Source organism: Pan troglodytes, chromosome 7 (genome assembly GCF_028858775.2).
Source record: "Pan troglodytes isolate AG18354 chromosome 7, NHGRI_mPanTro3-v2.0_pri, whole genome shotgun sequence".
NCBI lineage: Eukaryota > Metazoa > Chordata > Mammalia > Primates > Hominidae > Pan > Pan troglodytes.
The window spans coordinates 43,176,712-43,194,007 of NC_072405.2; the positions used below are offsets into that span (position 1 = coordinate 43,176,712).

General features: G+C 38.1%; 1 long non-coding RNA gene across 1 annotated transcript in view; it reads left to right on the forward strand.

Moving 5' to 3' along the window:
* The first annotated feature begins 254 nt into the window (after window positions 1-254).
* LOC104007565 (uncharacterized) overlaps window positions 255-17,296 on the forward strand; it is an 82,367-nt gene continuing 65,325 nt past the window's right edge. Inside the window, exons 1-2 of the long non-coding RNA XR_681816.5 lie at window positions 255-430; window positions 9,714-9,921. This is a non-coding gene — a long non-coding RNA (uncharacterized LOC104007565). The remainder of the gene's footprint in view (window positions 431-9,713; window positions 9,922-17,296) is intronic.

Below are 17,296 nucleotides of genomic sequence, written 5' to 3' on the forward strand. Positions count from 1 at the left end.
ACTCCAAGAAACACTTAGGCAACGTAAAGTTATAATTTGAAGAGTTTATAGAAGAATCAAAAATAATTCAAATCATGAAAGATTCCACTATTAGCAGCCTCTGGGATGGTCTCAGTAACACATAATGCTTTGTATATTTCTATCCTAGCTGTCCTTCTACATAACTCTATTTCAACAGGCAAAAGCAATTAAAGTTAGTATTTTGGAACTTAGTTAATCTTCTTTGCCATTCGTCCCTCTTGTCTTCACACTACATCCAATATGTCATTAGCACACACCACTCAATGCCCTGGCCTTGAGCAAGCCTCAGCAGAGCTGAAGAGAGAGAAAGAATTTCTAGGAGGGAGGGCCACCTACCAACAGAGTGTGAAGGACTTTGCACCAAGACGCAAGGATCCCAGAGACTGCCTGTGCTTTCTGGCATTTGAAGGTGTGTATAGTAGCAACTTAGCCACAAACACAAGTGTGCATTCTCTAATAAGAGCCATGATCATCAAAGAAGTAGAAAGCTGGCCCTTGGTTAAAGGAGGGGGCTTTATGAGATGCTAAAACAGACTGCTTTCAGCTCTTTATAAATGCTGAAAGCCTCGGCAGGGCCAGATGGAAAGAAATTACTCTTGTGGCTATATCAGGGCTTTTTCTCATGTTTATGGAATAATATGTTGCACATGCAAACAGAAATAGGCTTCTACAGCAGGAACCCTGTAACACTGACATGGGTGTTGGAGGCGAGAACTATTTTTGTTGTTGTTGTTGTTGTTTTTTGAGACGGAGTCTCGCTCTGTCGCCCAGGCTGGAGTGCAGTGGCGCAATCTCGGCTCACTGCAAGCTCCGCCTCCGGGGTTCACGCCATTCTCCTACCTCAGCCTCTCCGAGTAGCTGGGACTACAGGAGCCCTCCACCACGCCCGGCTAATTTTTTGTATTTTTAGTAGAGACGGGGTTTCACCATGCTCTCCATCTCCTCACCTCGTGATCCACCCCTCTCGGCCTTCCAAAGTGCTGGGATTACAAGCATGAGCCACCGCGCCCGGCCTTTTTTTTTTTTTTTTTTTTTTTTTTTTTTGAGGCGGAGTCTCGCTCTGTAGCCCAGGCTGGAGCGCAGTGGCGCGATCTCGGCTCACTGCAAGCTCCGCCTCCCGGGTTCGCGCCATTCTCCTGCCTCAGCCTCCGGAGTAGCTGGGACTACAGGCGCCCGCCACCACGCCAGCTAATTTTTTGTATTTTTAATAGAGACGGGGTTTCACGGTGTTAGCCAGGATGGTCTCGATCTCCTGACCTCGTGATCCGCCCGTCTCGGCCTCCCAAAGTGCTGGGATTCCAGGCGTGAGCCACCGTGCCCCGGCCGGAGGCGAGAACTATTTTACTTGGTTTAACTTACCTGAGCGCCAGAATCTTGACTGTAACAGGTATGTTCTAACAAGCCAAACTAGCTACATATTTAATTCCTAGAGAGAGTGATCTTGTTTTCACATTATTCTCAAGTGATGTCAAGTATACAAATCTTAAATGCGCAGCTTGGTTCATTTTTCCATATGTATACTGCCACCTTCTTAAAAATACATATTTTCTTAAGCCCCAATGTGTCTCTAGCTCCTCTTTCTGGAGGGATTCTTTACTGTATGATTGCATAAAGTTGATCTTTTTTGATTAATAATCTCACATTCAAAAATGGTATCTAGAAAGAATAATAAAAAGTAAATATAACCCTGATGTTTTAAAAATTTTGTTTGTTTTAAGTCACTCTACAGATCCTTGTTACCAGGAAACCTCTTAGCCACTCAATTAGGGTTACAAAGGGAAGCATAGTCTGAATTCTCGTCTATCATTCACATTTAATACACACACACGTGTATATATATATGTGTGTGTGTGTGTGTATATATATATATATATGAAGAGATCATAACCACTATGGGAAAGACTAGTGAAGGGTGAGTATGCAGGGACACACACACACATATATGTGTGTGTGTATGAAATGTGAATAGATAGAGATTGATTTCTTGTAAGGAAAGCGCATAGTTTCAGATAGGGGCCGATATATATATATATATATATAGGTAAAGGCCTATATATATATATATAGGTAAAGGCCTATATATATATAGGTGTGTATATATATATCAGCCGATATATATATCGGCCTTTCTTTTTTTTTTTTTTATTTAAGTTTTAGGGTACATGTGCACAACGTGCAGGTTTGTTACATATGTATACATGCACCATGTTGGTGTGCTGCACCCATCAACTCGTCATTTACATTAGGTATATCTCCTAATGCTTTGCCTCCCCGTCCGGCCACCCCATGACAGGCCCCAGTGTATGATGTTCCCCTTCATGTGTCCAAGTATTCTCATTGATCAATTCCCACCTATGAGCGAGAACATGTGGTGTTTGGTTTTTTGTCCTTGGGATAATTTGCTGACCTCTGTACCAGTGAGTCAGTTTCTTGAATCAAGGTCTCTCCCAGTGAGTTTTTTTGCATTGGCTCAAGATGAATTTCTTAAGTTCCAAGCCTTTTTTCAGTTGATTTGAGTGAAAGGAGTTAGTTTCTTTAATATAACCCCCAAAATACTGGAAATGGCCATGGAGTGTTGTATCTCTCTCCCCCATAACGTGAATAAGCAGTGTCTTTTTTGTGTTCCCTATGACAGTAACATTCTGTCTGTAGGATCAACATAATCAATGCCTCCTGAGGTGATGAGTGGTATTTTATCCTCTTTTGGCAGGTAGCACTCTTCCTGCATGGACCCTCCATCTTCAGAGTGCTGTAAGATTCCATGTGTGATCACATTAAATCCACTCCACCCATCCCACAGCAATAACTTCTAATGATAAGCTGGTTATTTGATGTCAAATACCTTGTGAACTCATGAGGCAAAGACGACTATAACTCATTTAACTGGAGTTTTGTATTTCACCAGGTAACTCACCATACATTAATTCACACAATTTTCCTGTGAATAAAGTATTCTCGGTAGCTTCATTTAATACATGAGCTGTAGGAGACTTCAGAAAGTTAAGGAATTCTGCCAACACAAGACAGAGCTAGGTCTGAAGTATTCTAATTCCAAACCCTATTCACATTTCATACATAAATATGCTACTCTATCTCCATCCAGGATAAATTTTGGAGATGTTGAATCTAGCTGGATGAAATCAGTCTGCTATCTTTATTTCTGTTGGTTGTTGGTAGATATGTTGTGCTGTTGTTTGTTTTCATTTACCTGAGGTTAAAAAGCATGGAACAAAGTTTTCAGCTAAACCAGTAAGTTTCAGAGGTTTAAGGAGAAGCAACAATACATGTAAAAACTCCATGTGACACTGGTCTTTCTGCCCTTGTATTGAAAGTGTCTTACTGAATCACAAAGCTGACATATTAGCCTCTTACTTAGTGCTGCTGTTATCCTCTCATCTTTAACAGACAAAATTAAAAACTCATAACTAAGCTGAAAGGAGCTTCATGCTCTAACACCTCTCCAGATTCATCTATCCTCTTAATGCACCCACATACATTCTCTCAAAAACTACTTTAGTCAACCTGATCTTCTTCATTTTTTTTTTCTCCAGCCCCGAGACAGAGTCTTTCTGTGTCGCCCAGGCAGGAGTGCAGTGGCGTGATCTCAGCTCACTGCAACCTCCACCTCCTGAGTTCAAGCAATTCTCCTACCTCAGCCTCCCGAGTAGCTGGGATTACAGGCGTGTGCCACCACGCCCGGCTAATTTTTATATATTTAGTAGACATGGGGTTTCACCATGTTGGCCAGGCTGGTCTCGAACTCCTGACCTCGTGATCCGCCCGCCTTGGCCTCCCAAAGTGCTGGGGGGTTACAGGCATGAGCCACTGCACCCGGCCAACCTGATCTTCTTTTACTTCCTCAGACAGTATGTTCTTTCTCGTTTCCAGGCCACTACGCACACACTTTTCTCTACCCTGTTCATTTCCCTCTACTCTTTGCTTAGTAGGCTTTATCACATCTTAGCTTACAAGGCCTTCCTTTGAGAAATTCTCCCTTCTGATTGGTTGTTTTTGGCTTGTCTAATCATTCCTAGCACATACTAGGCTCTAAGTAAATTTTTGATAAATAAAAGAAAATTGGCAGGTATAGAATGACATGGGAAAGAGAAGTGCAGATAATAAGTCTGGATGTTTTTTAAAATTATTTTTAGAAAGAAGGAATGCTAAGATTGAGAACTTAGCCGACGTAAAAAAGCTTTTTATAGTTTTCATTCTGCTTTTTCAGCTATTTTCTCCCTCTGAGGACCACCCTCTGAACTCCAATAAATCAATACAGTGTCTCATTTCCTCACTATTCAACAAAAGATATGCTATGCATTCCTGTACTTGGCACTGATCTAGAGGTTGGGGATACAGCAGTGAACAAGACAGATGAAACGCACCCCATCATGGAGCTTAGACATGGGGAAAAGGAGAGACAATGACCAAGTGCATAATTTCAGATAGGGGTAAATGTTATGAAATAAAGCAGTGAGGGCAAGAAAATATGATTGATATGGAGTCACTTGGGTCACTTTTAACAAGGAGATTAAAGAAGGCCCTTCTGAGGAGGGGCCAACTGATCAAAGACTTGAATCATGTAAGAGCATGAGCCATGCAAATATTTGGAAGAAAGCATTCCAGGAATAGGGAACAGCAAAAGGAAAAGCTGTGAGAGAAGAATAAGTTGTATGGGTGCATCAGAGTGCTATGAGAAACAGAGCAATATTATAAATAGGTTTTATGTATAATAATATATATAAAACCTATGTATAATAGTGTTCTATTTACATATTGCACGCGTGCTCTCTCTCTCTCTCTCTATATATATATATATATACAATGGTGCAAGCCAATTCCTTGAAAGAAATCAATTGCTCTCTCTATCATTCACATTTAATACACACACACATGTGTATATATATGTGTGTGTGTGTGTGTGTGTATATATATATATATATATATGAAGAGATCATAACCACTATGGGAAAGACTAGTGAAGGGTGAGTATGCAGGGACACACACATACTTATATGTGTGTGTGTATGAAATGTGAATAGATAGAGATTGATTTCTTGTAAGGAATTGGCTTACACCATTGTACATATATATATATATATAGAGAGAGAGAGAGAGAGCACAATATGTAAATAGAATATTTTACATAGGTTATGTATATATATAATTATACATAAAACCTATGTATAATATTGCTCTGTTTCTCATAGCCCTCTGATTATTAGTTTATATATATAGAGAGAGAGAGACACAGAGAGAGAGAGAGAGAGAGATTGATTTCTTGCAAGGAATTGGCTTGTACCATTGTACATATGTATATATATAGAGAGAGAGAGTGCAATATGTAAATAGAATAATATTTTACATAGGTTTTATGTATATATAATTACACGTAAAACCTATGTATAATTTTGCTCTGTTTCTCATAGCACTCTGATTATTACTTTATATATATGTGTATATATATTTGTGTGTGTATATATATGTGTATATATGTGTGTATATATGTGTATATACGTGTGTATATATAGTGTATATATACATATGTGTGTATATATAGTGTATATATACATATGTGTGTATATATAGTGTATATATACATATGTGTGTATATATAGTGTATATATACATATGTGTGTATATATAGTGTATATATACATGTGTGTATATATAGTGTATATATACATGTGTGTATATATAGTGTATATATACATGTGTGTATATATATAGTGTATATGTACATGTGTGTATATATATAGTGTACATATACATGTGTATATATAGTGTACATATACATGTGTGTGTATATATAGTGTACATATACATGTGTGTGTATATATAGTGTACATATACATATGTGTGTATATATAGTGTACATATACATATGTGTGTATATATATAGTGTACATATACATATGTGTATATATATAGTGTACATATACATATGTGTGTATATATAGTGTATATATACATGTGTGTATATATATAGTGTATATATACGTGTGTGTATATATATAGTGTATATATACGTGTGTGTGTGTATATATATATGTGTGTGTATAGAGAGAGAGAGAGAGAGCGAGAGATTGATTTATTCCAAGGAATTGGCTTGCATTAGGGCCTGGGTAGGTGAGCCTGGAATCTGTAAGAAAGACCATCAGGAAACTCTTTGGTGGGAGCTGACTGCAGTTTACAAGTAGAATTTCCTCTTCTTACAGAAACCTCAGCTCTTCCCTTAAAGTGTTTCATCTGATTGAATGAGGCCCACACAGATTATCAAGGCTAATACCCCTTACTTAAACCCAACTGATTGTAGATGTTAATCACATCTACAAAATACATTCACAACAACACCTGAAATGTTGTTTGAGTAAATGTGTGAAAACTATAGCCTGGCCAAGTTGTCATACAAAATCACAATGGGATGATGTATACCAGGAAGAACAGTAAAAGGACCTGTAATGTCGGTGAAGCAAGCCAGGAAGAATCATGAGATGAGATAGAAAAGGTGTATAGGGGCAAGATTGTGCACTGCCTTGAAGGCTATGGTAGGGAGTTCATATATTGGGAAAATGTTGGATTTCAAGTAGGAGGTTTCATAGTCTATTAAATGTTAAATTTTTAGGCCAAGAGCAGTGGCTCATGCCTGTAATCCCAGCACTTTGAGAGGCTGAGGCAAAAAGATCACTTGAGGACAGGAGTTCGAGACCAGCCTGGCCAACATGGAGAAATCCCATCTCTACTAAAAATGCAAAAATTAGCCAGGTGTGGTGGTGTGTGCCTGTATCTCAGCTACTCAGAAGGCTGAAGCAGGAGAATCGCATGAACCCGGAAGGTGGAAGTTGCAGTGAGCCAAGATTGCACCACTGCACTCCAGCCTGGGTGATAGAATGAGACTCTGTCTCAAAAAAAAAAAAAAAAAAAAAAATAGATTTTAAAAAGATTGTTGTGGCTGTAATGAGAAAAATAGCTTCTGACAGACAAAGTACTTAGAAGACTATTGCTTTGGTCTATGGTACAAATGTGGATGGTTTGGATTAGGGTGGTAGAGATGGAGGTAGGAGTATATTATTTCCAGGATATAATTTGAAGGTAGAGACAACAAGATTTACTGATAGATTTGGTGTGCTAAGTAAAGAGGAAAAATAAAGAAGCAAGGATGAAGTCCAGATTTTGGGGCCCAAGTAATTAGAATGAAGAGATCATAACCAATACAGGAAAGACTAGTGAAGGACGAGTATGCAGGGACATCAGAGGCTGAATTTTTGATATATTAATTTGAGATGCCTTTTAAGCACCCAGCTAGTGATGTTAAGTTGGTAGTTTGGTATATGAATATGAAGTTTAGGAAAGGTGGTGGTTGGAAGTGAATTTAGGATTATCGGCAAATTCTAAGCCATGAGACTCTCAAAGAATAGAAGGAGAACCTAGCAAAGGAGGCTGCTAAGGAACAAAGAAGGAGAGAGAAGAGTCAGGAGAGTATGCGTCCAGGAAGCTAAGTGGAGAAATGGTCCATGAAGGAATAACAAACTGTACAAACACCAAGACATTAATAGATTTCTAAACTAGCTGACAACTGTGATGACTCAGACTAAAACAGCTCAAAAGTGTGATAGGCCATGAAAAAACTGGGGTAGGCTGAAGACCTTTAGTGGGTATACCTTCACACCAAAACATCCCTTTCATCACTATGTCCATTGCTATTACTTTTCCCTAGCTTGTCTCCTCCCTGCCTAAAACCTCTATTCTTCTTTAAACACTATAAAAATAATAAATAAAATTCAGCTGGGTGCCGTGGCTCATGCCTGTAATCCCAGCACTTTGAGAGGCCACTGGAGGATTGCTTAAGCCCAGGAGTTTGAGATTAGTTTGGGTAACATAGAGAGACCCCCATCTCTACAAAAAATTTTAAAAATTAGCCAGGTGTGGTGGTGTGTACCTGTAGTCCTAGGTATGATTGAGGTGGGAGGATCACTTGAGCCCAGGAAATCAAGGCTGCAGTGAGCTATGATTGTACCATTGCACTTCAGCCTGATATATAGATAGATGATAGATAGATAGATGATAGATAGATAGATAGATAGATAGATACATAGATACATAGATACATAGATACATAGAGATATCTACAAGTGGAAAATCCCTTTAAGCCCTATCAGGAAATCAGGCATCTACTCAATTTGTTATTAACTCTACCTCTATCTATGATTTTTATGTATGGAAGAGAAAGCTGGGGAAGCCTGAAATCTGGGCAGATTGAGAATGGACCCATTGATGGTGGTAAGCAAGAAGAATAGAAATGCATGTTGTTATGGGGTGGATAGTGTGAGACACAAGGCAAACTACATAGAAAAGGTATGTTAAATGTATGTAAGCAGCACGCAAACATAAATCAATGTTGTAATTCTACTACAGTGAGCTCTGCGGCAGATTCTCACCTCCTTGACACAGGGCTACCTAATGATCATATTTACAATGTCTTATATAGTACTTGGCACACTCTATGGTCTCAATGTTTTTCAAATAAATTAGTAAAGGCTTTGGCATGGTAAGAAGCACACCGTTTGAGAGCTGCAAGGCCTCTTACAGATGATCTGGTACAACTCCTTTCTTTTATAGTTACAGAAAATTGGTCTTAGAGAAATGACATAATTTGTGCAATGTCATCTAGTAATATTGAAAGAAGACAAACTTTATAAGATTTGACTACAGAAATGGCTTAGTTATTCAACAACAAGTATTTGTGGAAATTAATTATGACATCTGACACCTGAAAAAATGCCTCTTAAAATTTTGAATTGATTAAAAACAATAAACCAGATTGTATAACCTGACTTTCAGATCCAAGACTGAGGCAGTTTGAATTGAAAGAGGCCCACAGGAAATAGTTTTCTGATAAAAAATAAAGATGGGGAAGGGGATTGATTTCTTAAAACTTTAGATTATTAGAAATGAGAATATGATAGAAAAGCCGAAGAGATAGAGGGAAAGAAAAGGTTTTTTTTTTTTTTTTTTTTCAGCAGTAGTGATTCAAGACAGTGTGAGCTGAGGCCTTTGTCAAAAGTTCCAAAACATTTTTTCCATGTATATGTATATACCTATTATATCTGTCCCTGAGATATGAGCTATGTGTTGTTATTCAGACTATTAACCTTTTAAACTTCAGGGTCTTCCTCTGGAAAGCTGGAAAAAAATAATGGTATCCACTGGTGAGGACTGAATGTGATAATCTAGGCGAAGTACTTTATTTCTGCAGAACTCACTCTAGGTAACATTGTAAACAGCAATAAGCAAAAAGTAGCTGGCTGCAGTGGGAAGAATATGGGCATAGACCCTGGCATCTTACAACCTGGGTTCCCATGCTATCTCTGCTTCTCCAAATAACTGTACATGTGTCATGTTCGGTCTTTGAAGTTCAGTTTTTCATATGAAATATGGGTATGGTAATAACTAAATCCCAGGTTTTCTGCAGGAATTGATAAAATATATGTAAAATAAACTAGCATTTAGTTATTCTTTATGTCTGTTGTCTCCTCTGTCACCCCATTTGTGTCCCTCCCTGATCCTCCTAGCCCCCTTTGTCCTGGCGGATCACCCATGCCTTATTCCCAAATGGCCTGCCCCTTAAGAGATCATTCAAAAGCTCCTCAAATATATGGGCTAAAAACACTCTAATATGTTATTTCTCCCCTCAGGTTCGCATTTTAATGGCAATCCTTGAAAACCTAAAAGCCTTAGAAACCAGAAGAAATCAATCTTTAATGATGGAACTTGAAACATTATGACAAAGGAGAAGGAGCTGAAAGGAATTTTTAGACATCACTGAGTGCAACCAATTCATCTTCTGCATGAGCAAACATAGAAGGAGAGAGAGAAATGACAGGTGTCACACTACAGCCCCAGGTCAGTAACTCAGGCAGAGATTCAGGTTATCAGACTCATAACAGGATGCTCTGCCTAACATGCCATTTGTTTTGAGGGAAGACTCAGCAGTAGCTACCTTACTATCAGCAGCCAAGATTTGCTGTCCTTTCTACCCAATGCTCATATCCAATAGCAGCTGGATCATCTCCTGAGCCCAGCATTCTGCTGACCCTCTCATCCTAGAGAGCAGTATACTAAATTGATATTTAGCACCTAAAAATAGCAAGGACACTGGCAATGCCTTACTAGGAGAATACTCACTAATCAATTACTATCAAACAGTTATGCCTTCTTCTGGGGCCATCCTGTTGCAAGAAGGGATTAATTGGTTTTATTTATTTATTTATTTTTGAGATGGAGTCTTGCTGTGTCACCCAGGCTGAAGTGCAGTGGTGCAATCTCAGCTCACTTCAACATCCCCCTCCCAGGTTCAAGCGATTCTCCTGCCTCAGCCTCCCGAGTAGCTGGGATTACAGGCACATGCCACCATGCCTGGCTAATTTTGTATTTTTAGTAGAGATGGGGTTTCACTATGTTGACCAGGCTGGTCTCGAACTTCTGACCTCAGATGATCCTCCTGCCTCGGCCTCCCAAAGTGCTGGGATTACAGGCGTGAGCCACCACACCCGGCCCAGCTTTATTTTTATTTTACCCCATTCTGAAGAAGCAGCCAAGCTTTAAAAGCAAATATTTTTGAAAAGGAAAAAAGAGACATGACAAGTGTCTACTATGTTTTTTCCCCATCCCACGTTAGCTCAGAGGTTGGAAAAGACTGTCTTCACTCTAATTATAGGCCTTATGTTAACTTAGAAATGTGGACTTTAGTTTCTAATGGTGAGAGAGAAAATAAAAGATGCCAGGAACCTGCTGGGTTCTGTGGCATGTGTTTGTAATCTCAGATATTTGGGAGGTTCAGGTAGGAGGGTGGAAGGCTGAGGTGGTAGGATGTCTTGAGGTCAAGAGTTACCAGTCTGGGCAACATAGTGACCTCCTCTGTACAAAGTAGAAAACATTAGCTGGGCTGTAATCCAGCTACTCAGAAGGTTGAGCCCAGGAGTTCGAGGCTGCAGTGAGGTATCATTGCTCCACTGCACTTTAGCCAGAGTGACAGAGCAAGATAAAAATTTTTTAAATGCCAAGAACCTAGAAATCACCTGTATTTTGGAGGGCTTATTTAGAAAACTATGGAATGTATATGGCACATATAACCTACAAAATGATATAATTTTGCCTGAGTTAAACCTCTTCTTTCAAGTCATATAGCTGCCCTTCAGCCCTGACCCTCAATTTGTCATCTCTCAGACCTTGATTTTTGTAAAGCTTTAGGTATTTGGCAATATCAGTTTGGTCCTCCTTCAAACAACTAAGAAAGCCATTCTGGGTAACCAATTCTTTTGTAAAGGACCAATTCCAAACAAAGGAAGGGGGAGAGGCAAAAAGATGAGGTAAGATAATGAATTATTTTAAATTATAAGGCCAAGAATGGGAGATGGGACATAGGAGGGTATCATAGAAACAGTAAAAGGAAAGTGGGAAGATCATATTTCAAAGACATAAAAAAGTGTAAAGATGATGAGAGAAACTGTAATAAAATTGTCAAAGGAAGATCAGAGACAAGGCAAGCTAAGCGAGTTAAATAAAAAATAGAATTTGCATAAGAAGGGATTTAAAAGACTTGAAAAAATACAAAGTAAAAGATCTAATAAAGATTATTGGAAAACAAATGAACATGGCAACAAGGTTCTGCAAAGAATAATGAATGCATTAGAGATTATAAAAGTACTGTGAGAAAAACATCAGAGAGAAACTGCGTGGTGAATTAAAAAAAAAAATCAGAGGAACCAAGAAGATGAAGACAAAAAGGATAAAAGTGTTGAGGAAGTGACAGATATTAAGACAATACACAGATGGCATGAGAGCACTACTCAGCATAGAAGAGCAAAAGTGGGTGATGGGTGTAAGGAAAATGTAAACTGCAAATAGGCTGAGTTTTTATTTTGTTTTTAAATCTACTGCAAAAGCATTTGATATTGCTTGAATGAGCATCAACAGGATGATAAAAGTAGTCTTAAACTGTGATTAAGAGTTATTTATACATAAAAGCAGCTTTTGCAGTATTAGAAAAGTTATGTTAGGGACCCTTATATCACCATAAATATCCAACGAGATGATTCTGCCTGCATTCACAATTTAGCTACGTTATCAACCTCCCTGAAGAGGATCAAAAGAAAATGGTTGTGAACTTTTTCTTTACACATATGACATGAGTTTTAGGACATTTTAAAGAACAGGACTGAGTTCTAAGTATATTACTATCAAAAACATGGTAGCACGTTCTCTTCTACACCACCCTTCCTCCAACTCCAAGACCCAAGCACAATTGTAAAGTCTGAAGAATTGCCTGCTCCACAATGCTCAGACATCCCTGTCTCATGTACCATGAGCGTTGACACCTATTTATCCAGGGTCTTTCTCTGGTATCCTTTACTTTGGACAATGCCCACATCAGTGCAGCATATCAGACGTCACAATTGTAGGCCATTGCTTCCAGACAGAACGTGAATTCTCTCTTCAATTAACAGTGGATGGAGAACTCTCTCGATTCCACCATCTGATGGCCTTCTCATTGTATTTTAAGAATCTTCTAAGTTTATAGTATTATGGAATTCTAGATTGGAAAGAGACTGGGAATATCAAATAATCCACACTATTATTTCACAGATGTGGAGAGATCAAGGCCAACAGTGGTGAAGTGACTTTCTTAATCCAAAAGGTGACACTCATTTATCAGAACCTCTCCTGGGTGCCCTATGGGAAAAATATATTTGATTTAGATAGATCATACAAAAAAAACTCTTAAAACTGTCATAGGAGAGTAAAGGAATTGACATAAAAATTAAGCAGATATAGAATATTTGGCTTATGGAAAATCAAACATTTCATTGCACTAAGCAAGTAGCTCCCAAACTTTCTTGATCTTCAGTGCTCACAATGTCTCAATAATTTTTTATAGCATACTTGGGCAAAAATAAAGACCTAACAGTTCGGTTTATTAAAGTAAATCCAAATACCTTAGCAAGTATTTATGTCTTAACAACTTATTAGCACTCCGAAAATATAATACACATAAAATAAAAATATATTCTTATTTCATTCTTATCCCTAAAACTGTAGTCACCTCTTATCCACAGTTACACTTTCTGCAGTTTCAATTAATGCCCTCAGCTGTGATCTGAAAACATTACAGTATTTTGAGAGAAAGAGGAGAAAACATTCACATAATTTGCATTACAGTATGTTGTTATAATTGTTCTAACTTATCATTAGTTACTGTTTCTAATCTCTTACTGTGCCTAACTTACAAATCAAACTTTATTAGAGATATGTATGTATAGGAAAAAACACAGTATGTATATGGTTTCATACTGTCCACGGTTTCAGGCATCCATCGGGGGTCTTGAAATGTATTTCCTATGGATAAGGGGGTACTAGTCTATTTGGGGTTGGCATGTGAGCACTGTTAGGCACTGCACGACTTCTCAAACCTTAGAGTCAAATTGCATACAGCCATCTTCATTTCCTGTTCCACCCCAATTTTCATCCCATATTTGCTTTTTATCAAACCTGCTACAAACTAAACTTCACAAAGATATGTCATTGAAAGGAAGGTGCCATGACATGGTATGGAGTACCTCTGCACAGTGTTCGGGAAATACAGGTCAAAATCTTCGCTTTGATCTTAGAGGAGTATTTCTCTTTCTTAATGGTGACAAAGAGGAAGGGATTAAACCCTAACGACACATCAAAAGTATTTTTCTATTCTATTCTATTCTATTATGCCAAAAAACCCTTTGGGGTCTCTATTTTATAAGTTGCATAAGAATTTCCTAACTAGCCCGCTCAGTTGTCTTTAGAATTGGAGTCAGTCAAGGTCTGAAGCAAAACTTTAAAAATCTCCAACTAGAGTCAAACCATTCAGTGTATATTCAGGATTTGTTTGTTTTCTTTGTTTTGATGAAATTCCAAAGGAGAAGGCAAAAAAGCACATCCTATAAAATAAAGAACAATTTCAGCTGAATTTCTGTTAATGACCTAATAGGTCTTCATAACATTAGTGGAGTAATTTCCCCTCTCATACCTGATTTGATCTTCACAACAATCATATAAAAGGCAAAGGCATCATTAGTATTTCTATTTTACCTACCATGGTTTTATAAGAATGATAGTAAGTAAGCAGTACATTCATTGATAAATCAAAAGGTTTTATTGACTACTTTGCCTGTATTCGGCAATATGCCAAAAACTGCAGCATTCAAGAGGAGTATAAAACATGCTTTCACCCCTAAAGAAGACCTTGTACTAACTGTTGAAAGATGGTCTGTATACATTCAAAAATTAATAAGTTTATAGAAAGCAATAGTGACAATAACTTTATAGAACAATTAATGAATGAAACAACCTGGCAGTTGTGCAGTGCTGACAATAAATACAAAGTGAGTTAAACCACAAAGAGACCCATGTGGCTGCAGTGCTCCTGCAGTACTGAGCTTTATGCTCAGTACTAAGGTCACCAGTAAAGAATCTCAAGGACGCTCCAAGTTCACTTACCTGATTTATGTCTGGAATAACTGGGAGGACTCAAATGAAGGTGAAGAGCATGGTTTTTAATTTCAGTTTTTATATTGCTGCAGTCAACAACAATATAGTGTAGTAGACAAAGTTGCTTGTCACTTTATCAATCTTCATATTGCAATCAAGAAGTTCTAACCCTAAGCAAATAGAAGCAAATAGATGAATTCTTCCCAGTAATCAACTAAAAATATCTTCAGATTTTATTTAATGTAACTATAATGGAGGCAGGAAAATGGGCAAATATATTGGAATGATGAATAAAAAGGAATCCCGGAATCGTACCTTATTTCAATGAAACTTATTATATCTTAAAGATCAGGGATAAGTAATATAGAACAGACAATAAACAACTGTAGGGTCACTTTCAGACACAATCTGGGTCGGCCTCCAGGTTGAAAGCAAACAGCACATAACTCAGGTATACTTGAGAGAACACATTTTGGCTCACCACCAAGAGGCTGAATGGTTTAAGGTACAGGTGAAAGGTCTTTACCCCCACAATTAGGTCAACAATACAGTCATGGCAAAAACAAAAAACAACAAAAAACAAACAAACAAAAACCCTTCTCAAATACTCTAAGCTGATTGTCTGCTTCTTCTTGCCACTTAAATGTGATATTTTCCACAGTTAGACACTTTGTGCTCCCTTTCCTCCTCTTATTCTACACTGTCTTCCTTGGCCATATCATACACTCCCACATCTTTAGCTACTACCTAAAATTTAGATTCTAAACAAGAAAGATGCCAACTTTGACCTTTAACCCATACATACTCATCTGAATATTTGACATCTCATTTTATTTTTCTCTTTAAACACCCTTCTTTCTTTCCTTCTTTCCTTCCTTCTTTCCTTCCTTCCTTCCTTTCTTCTTCTTTCATTTCTTCCTTTTTCCTTCCTTCATCCTACCTTCTCTCTCTTTCTTCCTCTCTTTCTCTCCTTCCTTCCTTCCTTTCCCTCTTATTACCAAGATCTCTCTCTATTCTAGCCTCTTCCTTGCTTTACACTCACAATTTTCCCCCTCACTTCCACCATGGTGGTGCTTATTATTATTATTACTATTTTCATTATAAACTATTAAAATATATGTAATATTCATTCATATATTTAATTATAAATGATTATTTTTGCTAGCAAACAAATATAAAAAAAGTAACATTTAGCCACATTTGCTGCATATCTTTTTTACACAAAAATTAAAGTAGCATAGTTTTTATTATTTGATTTTAAATTTGTATTCTAAAATTTTAATATGATTTGGTTATTCCCCTGACAAAAACTGAAAGATAACATCACAAACTCTTTTTTTTTTTTTTTTTTTTTGAGACGGAGTCTTGTTCTGTCCCCAGGCTGGAGTGCAGTGGCACAATCTCAGCTCACTTCAACCTCTGCTTCCCGGGTTCAAGCAATTCTCCTGCCTCAGCCTCCCGAGTAGCTGGGACTACAGGCACGTGCCACCACGCCCAGCTAATTTTTGTATTTTTAGTAGAGATGGGATGTCACCATGTTGGCCAGGATGGTCTTGATCTCTTGACCTTGTGATCCACCTTCTTCGGCCTCCCGAAGTGCTGGGATTACAGCTGTGAGCCACCGCGCCCGGCCAACATCATAAACTCTTTCACATAACTTACCACCCTATCATGATCTTTCTCCCCTCTACCTCCTCCTCTCTAGCCTCACTTTGGCCCACCTCCAAGGTGCCCTGTCCTCCTACCTACCAAACCGCTAGCAACGCCTTTGCATGGGCTGCTCCTTTTACTGGAAATATTCTTTCCCATGGTATTCAGCTTACCTTTCAAAACTTAACTGACACCTACATAACAAAACAAGTGGTATAAAACATATACACACCAAATCTTTCTACCTCTAAACCTCATCTATATTTGTTTTAACATATCCTAGAGTAAGTTTGTGTGATGAGGATGGAGCAGACGCAAAAGGTCGTCTGGTGCAATGGATACTAAGAAAAGAAGGTACTTGATCCCGTGCGCATATAAAAAAATCAAGCGGGCAAAAAAAATTCACAAAACTCCTGGGACACCCGGGAACCAAGGACAGAGGTTAGGGGGCTGAAGGGAGACAACACCTATAATAATGATCAAGATAACAATCTCTGAGGTCAGACTTTCAGAATTCAATTCTAACTCCACCACTCTCCTGCCAGGTAAGATTAAGCGAGTTATGCATCCTCTGTGCTTTGGTTTTCTCATCTAAAGAGGATACCTCCTGCATATGGTTGTTGTAATGGTTAAATATGATAATCCATATCAAACTGATGGAAAGAAGTTGACACATAGTAAACTTTAAATAAGTATCAGCTAGTATTTTCATTACTCATTACATAGCCAAAGATGAGTAAAACAATGACTTGCTGTGAAACAAGCTAGTCTGATAAAATTCAGATCTTAGACCACAAAAAAAGGAGGAAATCACACAGAAACTTTTTGGAGAAATAGTTTTCAAAATAATATGCTGGAAATAATTTATTATTATAAAATGGTATATGATAGAAAGGGCACCCCATGAATTATTTTTTTTAAAAGCTAATGTTGGGCGCAGTGCCTCATGCCTGTAATCCCAGCACTTTGGAAGACCAAGGCAGGGGGATTGCTTGAGCAAAGGAGTTCAAGACCAGCCTGGGCAACAAAGTAAGACCTTGTCTCTACAAAAAAGAATATAATTAGCCAGTAATTGAATTGTTTGTAACACAAAGGATAAATGCGT